Consider the following 13,595-nt stretch of genomic DNA (forward strand, 5'->3'; position numbering starts at 1 on the left):
GTCACAATTTTCAACTTCATTTCATGTCCGTCATCCCTCAAATAAAGGAAACCTTTATCAAGATTGCGCATTTTAAAATGAAGCCTTACCCATCTAAAAAGAAGATGACAAGAGTTTGTGGGAGCAATATCAGATAATACTTCTTTCACACATTGTCCCGTACTGAATTTGATCCTTGCTTGATTCGAGTGAAAGCTTGTTGGTAACTTGAGTTTCTCCACCAATCTTTGGCTTACAAAAGTGTTGTCGCTTTCGTAAATGAATGCAACTAAACATGGGTGGCCTTCGATTAAACACCTTGTTTCTCTACTACCTTTTCCATCATCTTTATCTTTTCTTCCTTTTCTTTTTCTTCAGTTTCCATTCCTTCCACAGTTTATATTTCTTCCTTTTCTATTCTTTGTTTTTCTATTCTCTCCTTCAGCCTATGTTGATCCTTACTAGCTTGTCTTGGTGTCATAATTTTCAACTTCATTTCATGTCCCTCATCCCTCAAATAAAGGGAACCTTTTTCAAGATTGAGCATTATAAAATGAAGCCATACCCATCTAAAAAGAAGATGACAAGAGTTCGTGGGAGCAATATCAGATAATACTTCTTTCACACATTGTCCCGTACTGAATTTGATCCTTGCTTGATTCGAGTGAAAGCTTGTCGGTAACTTGAGTTTCTCCACCAATCTTTGGCTTACAACAGTGTTGTCGCTTTCGTAAACGAGTGCAACTAAACAACGGTGGCCAATGATTAAACACCTTCTTTCTCTACTACCTTTTCCATCATCTTTATCTTTTCTTCCTTTTCTTTTTCTTCAGCTTCCATTCCTTCCACAGTTTATATTTCTTCCTTTTTCTTCTATTCTTTCTTTTTCTATTCTCTCCTTCAGCCTATGTTGATCCTTACTGGCTTGTCTTGGTGTCATAATTTTCAACTTCATTTCATGTCCCTCATGCCTCAAATAGAGGGAACCTTTATCAAGATTGAGCTTTTTAAAATGAAGCCATGCCCATCTCAAAAGAAGATGACAAGAGTTCGTGGGAGCAATATCACATAATACTTCTTTCACACATTGTCCCGTACTGAATTTGATCGTTGCTTGATTCGAGTGAGAGTTTGTTGGTAACTTGAGTTTCTCCACCAATCTTTGGCTTACAACAGTGTTGTCGCTTTCGTAAACGAATGCAACTAAACAAGGGTGGCCTATGATTAAACACCTTCTTTCTCTACTACCTTTTCCATCATCTTTATCTTTTCTTGCTTTTCTTTTTCTTCAATTTCCATTCCTTCCACAATTTATATTTCTTCCTTTTCTATTCTTTCTTTTTCTATTTTCTCCTTCAACCTATGTTGATCCTTACTGACTTGTCTTGGTGTCATAAATTTCAACTTCATTTCATGTCCGTCATCCCTCAAATAAAGGAAACCTTTATCAAGATTGCGCATTTTAAAATGAAGCCTTGCCCATCTAAAAAGAAGATGACAAGAGTTCGTGGGAGCAATATCAGATAATACTTCTTTCACACATTGTCCCGTACTGAATTTGATCCTTGCTTGATTCGAGTGAAAGCTTGTTGGTAACTTGAGTTTTTCCACCAATCTTTGGCTTACAACAGTGTTGTCGCTTTCGTAAACGAATGCAACTAAACATGGATGGCCTTTGATTAAACACCTTGTTTCTCTACTACCTTTTCCATCATCTTTATCTTTTCTTCCTTTTCTTTTTCTTCAGCTTCCATTCCTTCCACAGTTTATATTTCTTCCTTTTTCTTCTATTCTTTCTTTTTCTATTCTCTCCTTCAGCCTATGTTGATCCTTACTAGCTTGTCTTGGTGTCATAATTTTCAACTTCATTTCATGTCCCTCATGCCTCAAATAGAGGGAACCTTTATCAAGATTTAGCTTTTTAAAATGAAGCCATGCCCATCTCAAAAGAAGATGACAAGAGTTCGTGGGAGCAATATCACATAATACTTCTTTCACACATTGTCCCGTACTGAATTTGATCGTTGCTTGATTCGAGTGAAAGCTTGTTGGTAACTTGAGTTTCTCCAGCAATCTTTGGCTTACAACAGTGTTGTCGCTTTGGTAAACGAATGCAACTAAATATGGGTGGCCTTTGATTAAACACCTTGTTTCTCTACTACCTTTTCCATCATCTTTATCTTTTCTTCGTTTTCTTTTTCTTCAGTTTCCATTCCTTCCACAGTTTATATTTCTTCCTTTCCTATTCTTTCTTTTTCTATTTTCTCTTTCATCCGATGTTGATCCTTACTGACTTGTCTTGGTGTCATAAATTTCAACTTCATTTCATGTCCGTCATCCCTGAAATAAAGGAAACCTTTATCAAGATTGAGCGTTTTAAAATGAAGCCATGCCAATCTCAAAAGAAGATGACAAGAGTTCGTGGGAGCAATATCACATAATACTTCTTTCACACATTGTCCCGTACTGAATTTGATCCTTGCTTGATTCGAGTGAATGCTTGTTGGTAACTTGAGTTTCTCCACCAATCTTTGGCTTCCAACAGTGTTGCCGCTTTCGTAAACGAATGCAACTAAACATGGGTGGCCTTTGATTAAACACCTTGTTTCTCTACTACCTTTTCCATCATCTTTATCTTTTCTTCCTTTTCTTTTTCTTCAATTTCCATTCCTTCCACAGTTTATATTTCTTCCTTTTCTATTCTTTCTTTTTCTATTTTCTCCTTCAGCCTATGTTGATCCTTACTGACTTGTCTTGGTGTCATAAATTTCAACTTCATTTCATGTCCGTCATCCCTCAAATAAAGGAAACCTTTATCAAGATTGCGCATTTTAAAATGTAGCATTGCCCATCTAAAAAGAAGATGACAAGAGTTCGTGGGAGCAATATCAGATACTACTTCTTTCACACATTGTCCCGTACTGAATTTGATCCTTGCTTGATTCGAGTGAAAGCTTGTTGGTAACTTGAGTTTTTCCACCAATCTTTGGCTTACAACAGTGTTGTCGCTTTCGTAAACGAATGCAACTAGACATGGGTGGCCTTTGATTAAACACCTTGTTTCTCTACTACCTTTTCCATCATCTTTATATTTTCTTCCTTTTCTTTTTCTTTAGTTTCTATTCCTTCTACAGTTTATATTTCTTCCTTTTCTATTCTTTCTTTTTCTATTTTCTCCTTCAGCCGATGTTGATCCTTACTGACTTGTCTTGGTGTCATAAATTTGAACTTCATTTCATGTCCGTCATCCCTGAAATAAAGGAAACCTTTATCAAGATTGAGAATTTTAAAATGAAACCTTGCCCATCTAAAAAGAAGATGACAAGAGTTCGTGGGAGCAATATCAGATAATACTTCTTTCACACATTGTCCCGTACTGAATTTGATCCTTGCTTGATTCGAGTCAAAGCTTGTTGGTAACTTGAGTTTTTCCACCAATCTTTGGCTTACAACAGTGTTGTCGCTTTCGTAAACGAATGCAACTAAACATGGGTGGCCTTTGATTAAACACCTTGTTTCTCTACTACCTTTTCCATCATCTTTATCTTTTCTTCCTTTTCTTTTTCTTCAGCTTCCATTCCTTCCACAGTTTATATTTCTTCCTTTTTCTTCTATTCTTTCTTTTTCTATTCTCTCCTTGAGCCTATGTTGATCCTTACTGGCTTGTCTTGGTGTCACAATTTTCAACTTCATTTCATGTCCGTCATCCCTCATATAAAGGAAACCTTTATCAAGATTGCGCATTTTAAAATGAAGCCTTACCCATCTAAAAAGAAGATGACAAGAGTTCGTGGGAGCAATATCAGATAATACTTCTTTCACACATTGTCCCGTACTGAATTTGATCCTTGCTTGATTCGAGTGAAAGCTTGTTGGTAACTTGAGTTTCTCCACCAATCTTTGGCTTACAAAAGTGTTGTCGCTTTCGTAAATGAATGCAACTAAACATGGGTGGCCTTCGATTAAACACCTTGTTTCTCTACTACCTTTTCCATCATCTTTATCTTTTCTTCCTTTTCTTTTTCTTCAGTTTCCATTCCTTCCACAGTTTATATTTCTTCCTTTTCTATTCTTTGTTTTTCTATTCTCTCCTTCAGCCTATGTTGATCCTTACTAGCTTGTCTTGGTGTCATAATTTTCAACTTCATTTCATGTCCCTCATCCCTCAAATAAAGGGAACCTTTTTCAAGATTGAGCATTATAAAATGAAGCCATACCCATCTAAAAAGAAGATGACAAGAGTTCGTGGGAGCAATATCAGATAATACTTCTTTCACACATTGTCCCGTACTGAATTTGATCCTTGCTTGATTCGAGTGAAAGCTTGTCGGTAACTTGAGTTTCTCCACCAATCTTTGGCTTACAACAGTGTTGTCGCTTTCGTAAACGAGTGCAACTAAACAACGGTGGCCAATGATTAAACACCTTCTTTCTCTACTACCTTTTCCATCATCTTTATCTTTTCTTCCTTTTCTTTTTCTTCAGCTTCCATTCCTTCCACAGTTTATATTTCTTCCTTTTTCTTCTATTCTTTCTTTTTCTATTCTCTCCTTCAGCCTATGTTGATCCTTACTGGCTTGTCTTGGTGTCATAATTTTCAACTTCATTTCATGTCCCTCATGCCTCAAATAGAGGGAACCTTTATCAAGATTGAGCTTTTTAAAATGAAGCCATGCCCATCTCAAAAGAAGATGACAAGAGTTCGTGGGAGCAATATCACATAATACTTCTTTCACACATTGTCCCGTACTGAATTTGATCGTTGCTTGATTCGAGTGAGAGTTTGTTGGTAACTTGAGTTTCTCCACCAATCTTTGGCTTACAACAGTGTTGTCGCTTTCGTAAACGAATGCAACTAAACAAGGGTGGCCTATGATTAAACACCTTCTTTCTCTACTACCTTTTCCATCATCTTTATCTTTTCTTGCTTTTCTTTTTCTTCAATTTCCATTCCTTCCACAATTTATATTTCTTCCTTTTCTATTCTTTCTTTTTCTATTTTCTCCTTCAACCTATGTTGATCCTTACTGACTTGTCTTGGTGTCATAAATTTCAACTTCATTTCATGTCCGTCATCCCTCAAATAAAGGAAACCTTTATCAAGATTGCGCATTTTAAAATGAAGCCTTGCCCATCTAAAAAGAAGATGACAAGAGTTCGTGGGAGCAATATCAGATAATACTTCTTTCACACATTGTCCCGTACTGAATTTGATCCTTGCTTGATTCGAGTGAAAGCTTGTTGGTAACTTGAGTTTTTCCACCAATCTTTGGCTTACAACAGTGTTGTCGCTTTCGTAAACGAATGCAACTAAACATGGATGGCCTTTGATTAAACACCTTGTTTCTCTACTACCTTTTCCATCATCTTTATCTTTTCTTCCTTTTCTTTTTCTTCAGCTTCCATTCCTTCCACAGTTTATATTTCTTCCTTTTTCTTCTATTCTTTCTTTTTCTATTCTCTCCTTCAGCCTATGTTGATCCTTACTAGCTTGTCTTGGTGTCATAATTTTCAACTTCATTTCATGTCCCTCATGCCTCAAATAGAGGGAACCTTTATCAAGATTTAGCTTTTTAAAATGAAGCCATGCCCATCTCAAAAGAAGATGACAAGAGTTCGTGGGAGCAATATCACATAATACTTCTTTCACACATTGTCCCGTACTGAATTTGATCGTTGCTTGATTCGAGTGAAAGCTTGTTGGTAACTTGAGTTTCTCCAGCAATCTTTGGCTTACAACAGTGTTGTCGCTTTGGTAAACGAATGCAACTAAATATGGGTGGCCTTTGATTAAACACCTTGTTTCTGTACTACCTTTTCCATCATCTTTATCTTTTCTTCGTTTTCTTTTTCTTCAGTTTCCATTCCTTCCACAGTTTATATTTCTTCCTTTCCTATTCTTTCTTTTTCTATTTTCTCTTTCATCCGATGTTGATCCTTACTGACTTGTCTTGGTGTCATAAATTTCAACTTCATTTCATGTCCGTCATCCCTGAAATAAAGGAAACCTTTATCAAGATTGAGCGTTTTAAAATGAAGCCATGCCAATCTCAAAAGAAGATGACAAGAGTTCGTGGGAGCAATATCACATAATACTTCTTTCACACATTGTCCCGTACTGAATTTGATCCTTGCTTGATTCGAGTGAATGCTTGTTGGTAACTTGAGTTTCTCCACCAATCTTTGGCTTCCAACAGTGTTGCCGCTTTCGTAAACGAATGCAACTAAACATGGGTGGCCTTTGATTAAACACCTTGTTTCTCTACTACCTTTTCCATCATCTTTATCTTTTCTTCCTTTTCTTTTTCTTCAATTTCCATTCCTTCCACAGTTTATATTTCTTCCTTTTCTATTCTTTCTTTTTCTATTTTCTCCTTCAGCCTATGTTGATCCTTACTGACTTGTCTTGGTGTCATAAATTTCAACTTCATTTCATGTCCGTCATCCCTCAAATAAAGGAAACCTTTATCAAGATTGCGCATTTTAAAATGTAGCATTGCCCATCTAAAAAGAAGATGACAAGAGTTCGTGGGAGCAATATCAGATACTACTTCTTTCACACATTGTCCCGTACTGAATTTGATCCTTGCTTGATTCGAGTGAAAGCTTGTTGGTAACTTGAGTTTTTCCACCAATCTTTGGCTTACAACAGTGTTGTCGCTTTCGTAAACGAATGCAACTAGACATGGGTGGCCTTTGATTAAACACCTTGTTTCTCTACTACCTTTTCCATCATCTTTATATTTTCTTCCTTTTCTTTTTCTTTAGTTTCTATTCCTTCTACAGTTTATATTTCTTCCTTTTCTATTCTTTCTTTTTCTATTTTCTCCTTCAGCCGATGTTGATCCTTACTGACTTGTCTTGGTGTCATAAATTTGAACTTCATTTCATGTCCGTCATCCCTGAAATAAAGGAAACCTTTATCAAGATTGAGAATTTTAAAATGAAACCTTGCCCATCTAAAAAGAAGATGACAAGAGTTCGTGGGAGCAATATCAGATAATACTTCTTTCACACATTGTCCCGTACTGAATTTGATCCTTGCTTGATTCGAGTGAAAGCTTGTTGGTAACTTGAGTTTTTCCACCAATCTTTGGCTTACAACAGTGTTGTCGCTTTCGTAAACGAATGCAACTAAACATGGGTGGCCTTTGATTAAACACCTTGTTTCTCTACTACCTTTTCCATCATCTTTATCTTTTCTTCCTTTTCTTTTTCTTCAGCTTCCATTCCTTCCACAGTTTATATTTCTTCCTTTTTCTTCTATTCTTTCTTTTTCTATTCTCTCCTTGAGCCTATGTTGATCCTTACTGGCTTGTCTTGGTGTCACAATTTTCAACTTCATTTCATGTCCGTCATCCCTCATATAAAGGAAACCTTTATCAAGATTGCGCATTTTAAAATGAAGCCTTACCCATCTAAAAAGAAGATGACAAGAGTTCGTGGGAGCAATATCAGATAATACTTCTTTCACACATTGTCCCGTACTGAATTTGATCCTTGCTTGATTCGAGTGAAAGCTTGTTGGTAACTTGAGTTTCTCCACCAATCTTTGGCTTACAAAAGTGTTGTCGCTTTCGTAAATGAATGCAACTAAACATGGGTGGCCTTCGATTAAACACCTTGTTTCTCTACTACCTTTTCCATCATCTTTATCTTTTCTTCCTTTTCTTTTTCTTCAGTTTCCATTCCTTCCACAGTTTATATTTCTTCCTTTTCTATTCTTTGTTTTTCTATTCTCTCCTTCAGCCTATGTTGATCCTTACTAGCTTGTCTTGGTGTCATAATTTTCAACTTCATTTCATGTCCCTCATCCCTCAAATAAAGGGAACCTTTTTCAAGATTGAGCATTATAAAATAAAGCCATACCCATCTAAAAAGAAGATGACAAGAGTTCGTGGGAGCAATATCAGATAATACTTCTTTCACACATTTTCCCGTACTGAATTTGATCCTTGCTTGATTCGAGTGAAAGCTTGTCGGTAACTTGAGTTTCTCCACCAATCTTTGGCTTACAACAGTGTTGTCGCTTTCGTAAACGAATGCAACTAAACAACGGTGGGCAATGATTAAACACCTTCTTTCTCTACTACCTTTTCCATCATCTTTATCTTTTCTTCCTTTTCTTTTTCTTCAGCTTCCATTCCTTCCACAGTTTATATTTCTTCCTTTTTCATCTATTCTTTCTTTTTCTATTCTCTCCTTCAGCCTATGTTGATCCTTACTGGCTTGTCTTGGTGTCATAATTTTCAACTTCATTTCATGTCCCTCATGCCTCAAATAGAGGGAACCTTTATCAAGATTGAGCTTTTTAAAATGAAGCCATGCCCATCTCAAAAGAAGATGACAAGAGTTCGTGGGAGCAATATCACATAATACTTCTTTCACACATTGTCCCGTACTGAATTTGATCCTTGCTTGATTCGAGTGAAAGCTTGTTGGTAACTTGAGTTTCTCCACCAATCTTTGGCTTACAACAGTGTTGTCGCTTTCGTAAACGAATGCAACTAAACAAGGGTGGCCTATGATTAAACACCTTCTTTCTCTACTACCTTTTCCATCATCTTTATCTTTTCTTGCTTTTCTTTTTCTTCAATTTCCATTCCTTCCACAATTTATATTTCTTCCTTTTCTATTCTTTCTTTTTCTATTTTCTCCTTCAACCTATGTTGATCCTTACTGAGTTGTCTTGGTGTCATAAATTTCAACTTCATTTCATGTCCGTCATCCCTCAAATAAAGGAAACCTTTATCAAGATTGCGCATTTTAAAATGAAGCCTTGCCCATCTAAAAAGAAGATGACAAGAGTTCGTGGGAGCAATATCAGATAATACTTCTTTCACACATTGTCCCGTACTGAATTTGATCCTTGCTTGATTCGAGTGAAAGCTTGTTGGTAACTTGAGTTTCTCCACCAATCTTTGGCTTACAAAAGTGTTGTCGCTTTCGTAAATGAATGCAACTAAACATGGGTGGCCTTCGATTAAACACCTTGTTTCTCTACTACCTTTTCCATCATCTTTATCTTTTCTTCCTTTTCTTTTTCTTCAGTTTCCATTCCTTCCACAGTTTATATTTCTTCCTTTTCTATTCTTTGTTTTTCTATTCTCTCCTTCAGCCTATGTTGATCCTTACTAGCTTGTCTTGGTGTCATAATTTTCAACTTCATTTCATGTCCCTCATCCCTCAAATAAAGGGAACCTTTTTCAAGATTGAGCATTATAAAATAAAGCCATACCCATCTAAAAAGAAGATGACAAGAGTTCGTGGGAGCAATATCAGATAATACTTCTTTCACACATTGTCCCGTACTGAATTTGATCCTTGCTTGATTCGAGTGAAAGCTTGTCGGTAACTTGAGTTTCTCCACCAATCTTTGGCTTACAACAGTGTTGTCGCTTTCGTAAACGAATGCAACTAAACAACGGTGGGCAATGATTAAACACCTTCTTTCTCTACTACCTTTTCCATCATCTTTATCTTTTCTTCCTTTTCTTTTTCTTCAGCTTCCATTCCTTCCACAGTTTATATTTCTTCCTTTTTCTTCTATTCTTTCTTTTTCTATTCTCTCCTTCAGCCTATGTTGATCCTTACTGGCTTGTCTTGGTGTCATAATTTTCAACTTCATTTCATGTCCCTCATGCCTCAAATAGAGGGAACCTTTATCAAGATTGAGCTTTTTAAAATGAAGCCATGCCCATCTCAAAAGAAGATGACAAGAGTTCGTGGGAGCAATATCACATAATACTTCTTTCACACATTGTCCCGTACTGAATTTGATCCTTGCTTGATTCGAGTGAAAGCTTGTTGGTAACTTGAGTTTCTCCACCAATCTTTGGCTTACAACAGTGTTGTCGCTTTCGTAAACGAATGCAACTAAACAAGGGTGGCCTATGATTAAACACCTTCTTTCTCTACTACCTTTTCCATCATCTTTATCTTTTCTTGCTTTTCTTTTTCTTCAATTTCCATTCCTTCCACAATTTATATTTCTTCCTTTTCTATTCTTTCTTTTTCTATTTTCTCCTTCAACCTATGTTGATCCTTACTAACTTGTCTTGGTGTCATAAATTTCAACTTCATTTCATGTCCGTCATCCCTCAAATAAAGGAAACCTTTATCAAGATTGCGCATTTTAAAATGAAGCCTTGCCCATCTAAAAAGAAGATGACAAGAGTTCGTGGGAGCAATATCAGATAATACTTCTTTCACACATTGTCCCGTACTGAATTTGATCCTTGCTTGATTCGAGTGAAAGCTTGTTGGTAACTTGAGTTTTTCCACCAATCTTTGGCTTACAACAGTGTTGTCGCTTTCGTAAACGAATGCAACTAAACATGGATGGCCTTTGATTAAACACCTTGTTTCTCTACTACCTTTTCCATCATCTTTATCTTTTCTTCCTTTTCTTTTTCTTCAGCTTCCATTCCTTCCACAGTTTATATTTCTTCCTTTTCTATTCTTTCTTTTTCTATTTTCTCCTTCAGCCTATGTTCATCCTTACTGACTTGTCTTGGTGTCATAAATTTCAACTTCATTTCATGTCCGTCATCCCTCAAATAAAGGAAACCTTTATCAAGATTGCACATTTTAAAATGAAGCATTGCCCATCTAAAAAGAAGATGACAAGAGTTCGTGGGAGCAATATCACATAATACTTCTTTCACACATTGTCCCGTACTGAATTTGATCCTTGCTTGATTCGAGTGAAAGCTTATTGGTAACTTGAGTTTTTCCACCAATCTTTGGCTTACAACAGTGTTGTCGCTTTCGTAAACGAATGCAACTAAACATGGGTGGCCTTTGATTAAACACCTTGTTTCTCTACTACCTTTTCCATCATCTTTATATTTTCTTCCTTTTCTTTTTCTTTAGTTTCTATTCCTTCTATAGTTTATATTTCTTCCTTTTCTATTCTTTCTTTTTCTATTTTCTCCTTCAGCCGATGTTGATCCTTACTGACTTGTCTTGGTGTCATAAATTTGAACTTCATTTCATGTCCGTCATCCCTGAAATAAAGGAAACCTTTATCAAGATTGAGAATTTTAAAATGAAACCTTGCCCATCTAAAAAGAAGATGACAAGAGTTCGTGGGAGCAATATCAGATAATACTTCTTTCACACATTGTCCCGTACTGAATTTGTTCCTTGCATGATTCGAGTGAAAGCTTGTTGGTAACTTGAGTTTTTCCACCAATCTTTGGCTTACAACAGTGTTGTCGCTTTCGTAAACGAATGCAACTAAACATGGGTGGCCTTTGATTAAACACCTTGTTTCTCTACTACCTTTTCCATCATCTTTATCTTTTCTTCCTTTTCTTTTTCTTCAGCTTCCATTCCTTCCACAGTTTATATTTCTTCCTTTTTCTTCTATTCTTTCTTTTTCTATTCTCTCCTTCAGCCTATGTTGATCCTTACTGGCTTGTCTTGGTGTCATAATTTTCAACTTCATTTCATGTCTGTCATCCCTCAAATAAAGGAAACCTTTATCAAGATTGCGCATTTTAAAATGAAGCCTTGCCCATCTAAAAAGAAGATGACAAGAGTTCGTGGGAGCAATATCAGATAATACTTCTTTCACACATTGTCCCGTACTGAATTTGATCCTTGCTTGATTCGAGTGAAAGCTTGTTGGTAACTTGAGTTTCTCCACCAATCTTTGGCTTACAAAAGTGTTGTCGCTTTCGTAAATGAATGCAACTAAACATGGGTGGCCTTCGATTAAACACCTTGTTTCTCTACTACCTTTTCCATCATCTTTATCTTTTCTTCCTTTTCTTTTTCTTCAGTTTCCATTCCTTCCACAGTTTATATTTCTTCCTTTTCTATTCTTTGTTTTTCTATTCTCTCCTTCAGCCTATGTTGATCCTTACTAGCTTGTCTCGGTGTCATAATTTTCAACTTCATTTCATGTCCCTCATCCCTCAAATAAAGGGAACCTTTTTCAAGATTGAGCGTTATAAAATGAAGCCATACCCATCTAAAAAGAAGATGACAAGAGTTCGTGGGAGCAATATCAGATAATACTTCTTTCACACATTGTCCCGTACTGAATTTGATCCTTGCTTGATTCGAGTGAAAGCTTGTCGGTAACTTGAGTTTCTCCACCAATCTTTGGCTTACAACAGTGTTGTCGCTTTCGTAAACGAATGCAACTAAACAACAGTGGCCTATGATTAAACACCTTGTTTCTCTACTACCTTTTCCATCATCTTTATCTTTTCTTCCTTTTCTTTTTCTTCAATTTCCATTCCTTCCACAATTTATATTTCTTCCTTTTCTATTCTTTCTTTTTCTATTTTCTCCTTCAACCTATGTTGATCCTTACTGACTTGTCTTGGTGTCATAAATTTCAACTTCATTTCATGTCCGTCATCCCTCAAATAAAGGAAACCTTTATCAAGATTGCGCATTTTAAAATGAAGCCTTGCCCATCTAAAAAGAAGATGACAAGAGTTCGTGGGAGCAATATCAGATAATACTTCTTTCACACATTGTCCCGTACTGAATTTGATCCTTGCTTGATTCGAGTGAAAGCTTGTTGGTAACTTGAGTTTTTCCACCAATCTTTGGCTTACAACAGTGTTGTCGCTTTCGTAAACGAATGCAACTAAACATGGGTGGCCTTTGATTAAACACCTTGTTTCTCTACTACCTTTTCCATCATCTTTATCTTTTCTTCCTTTTCTTTTTCTTCAGCTTCCATTCCTTCCACAGTTTATATTTCTTCCTTTTTCTTCTATTCTTTCTTTTTCTATTCTCTCCTTCAGCCTATGTTGATCCTTACTGGCTTGTCTTGGTGTCATAATTTTCAACTTCATTTCATGTCCCTCATGCCTCAAATAGAGGGAACCTTTATCAAGATTGAGCTTTTTAAAATGAAGCCATGCCCATCTCAAAAGAAGATGACAAGAGTTCGTGGGAGCAATATCACATAATACTTCTTTCACACATTGTCCCGTACTGAATTCGATCGTTGCTTGATTCGAGTGAAAGCTTGTTGGTAACTTGAGTTTCTCCAGCAATCTTTGGCTTACAACAGTGTTGTCGCTTTGGTAATTGAATACAACTAAATATGGGTGGCCTTTGATTAAACACCTTGTTTCTCTACTACCTTTTCCATCATCTTTATCTTTTCTTCATTTTCTTTTTCTTCAGTTTCCATTCCTTCCACAGTTTATATTTTTCCTTTTCTATTCTTTCTTTTTCTATTTTCTCCTTCAGCCTATGTTGATCCTTACTGACTTGTCTTGGTGTCATAAATTTCAACTTCATTTCATGTCCGTCATCCCTCAAATAAAGGAAACCTTTATCAAGATTGCGCATTTTAAAATGAAGCCATGCCAATCTCAAAAGAAGATGACAAGAGTTCGTGGGAGCAATATCACATAATACTTCTTTCACACATTGTCCCGTACTGAATTTGATCCTTGCTTGATTCGAGTGAATGCCTGTTGGTAACTTGAGTTTCTCCACCAATCTTTGGCTTCCAACAGTGTTGCCGCTTTCGTAAACGAATGCAACTAAACATGGGTGGCCTTTGATTAAACACCTTGTTTCTCTACTACCTTTTCCATCATCTTTATCTTTTCTTCCTTTTCTTTTTCTTCAATTTC

Source organism: Vigna unguiculata, chromosome 5 (genome assembly GCF_037176805.1).
Source record: "Vigna unguiculata cultivar grain cowpea cultivar isolate G323 ecotype 2 chromosome 5, ASM3717680v1, whole genome shotgun sequence".
Taxonomy (NCBI): domain Eukaryota; kingdom Viridiplantae; phylum Streptophyta; class Magnoliopsida; order Fabales; family Fabaceae; genus Vigna; species Vigna unguiculata.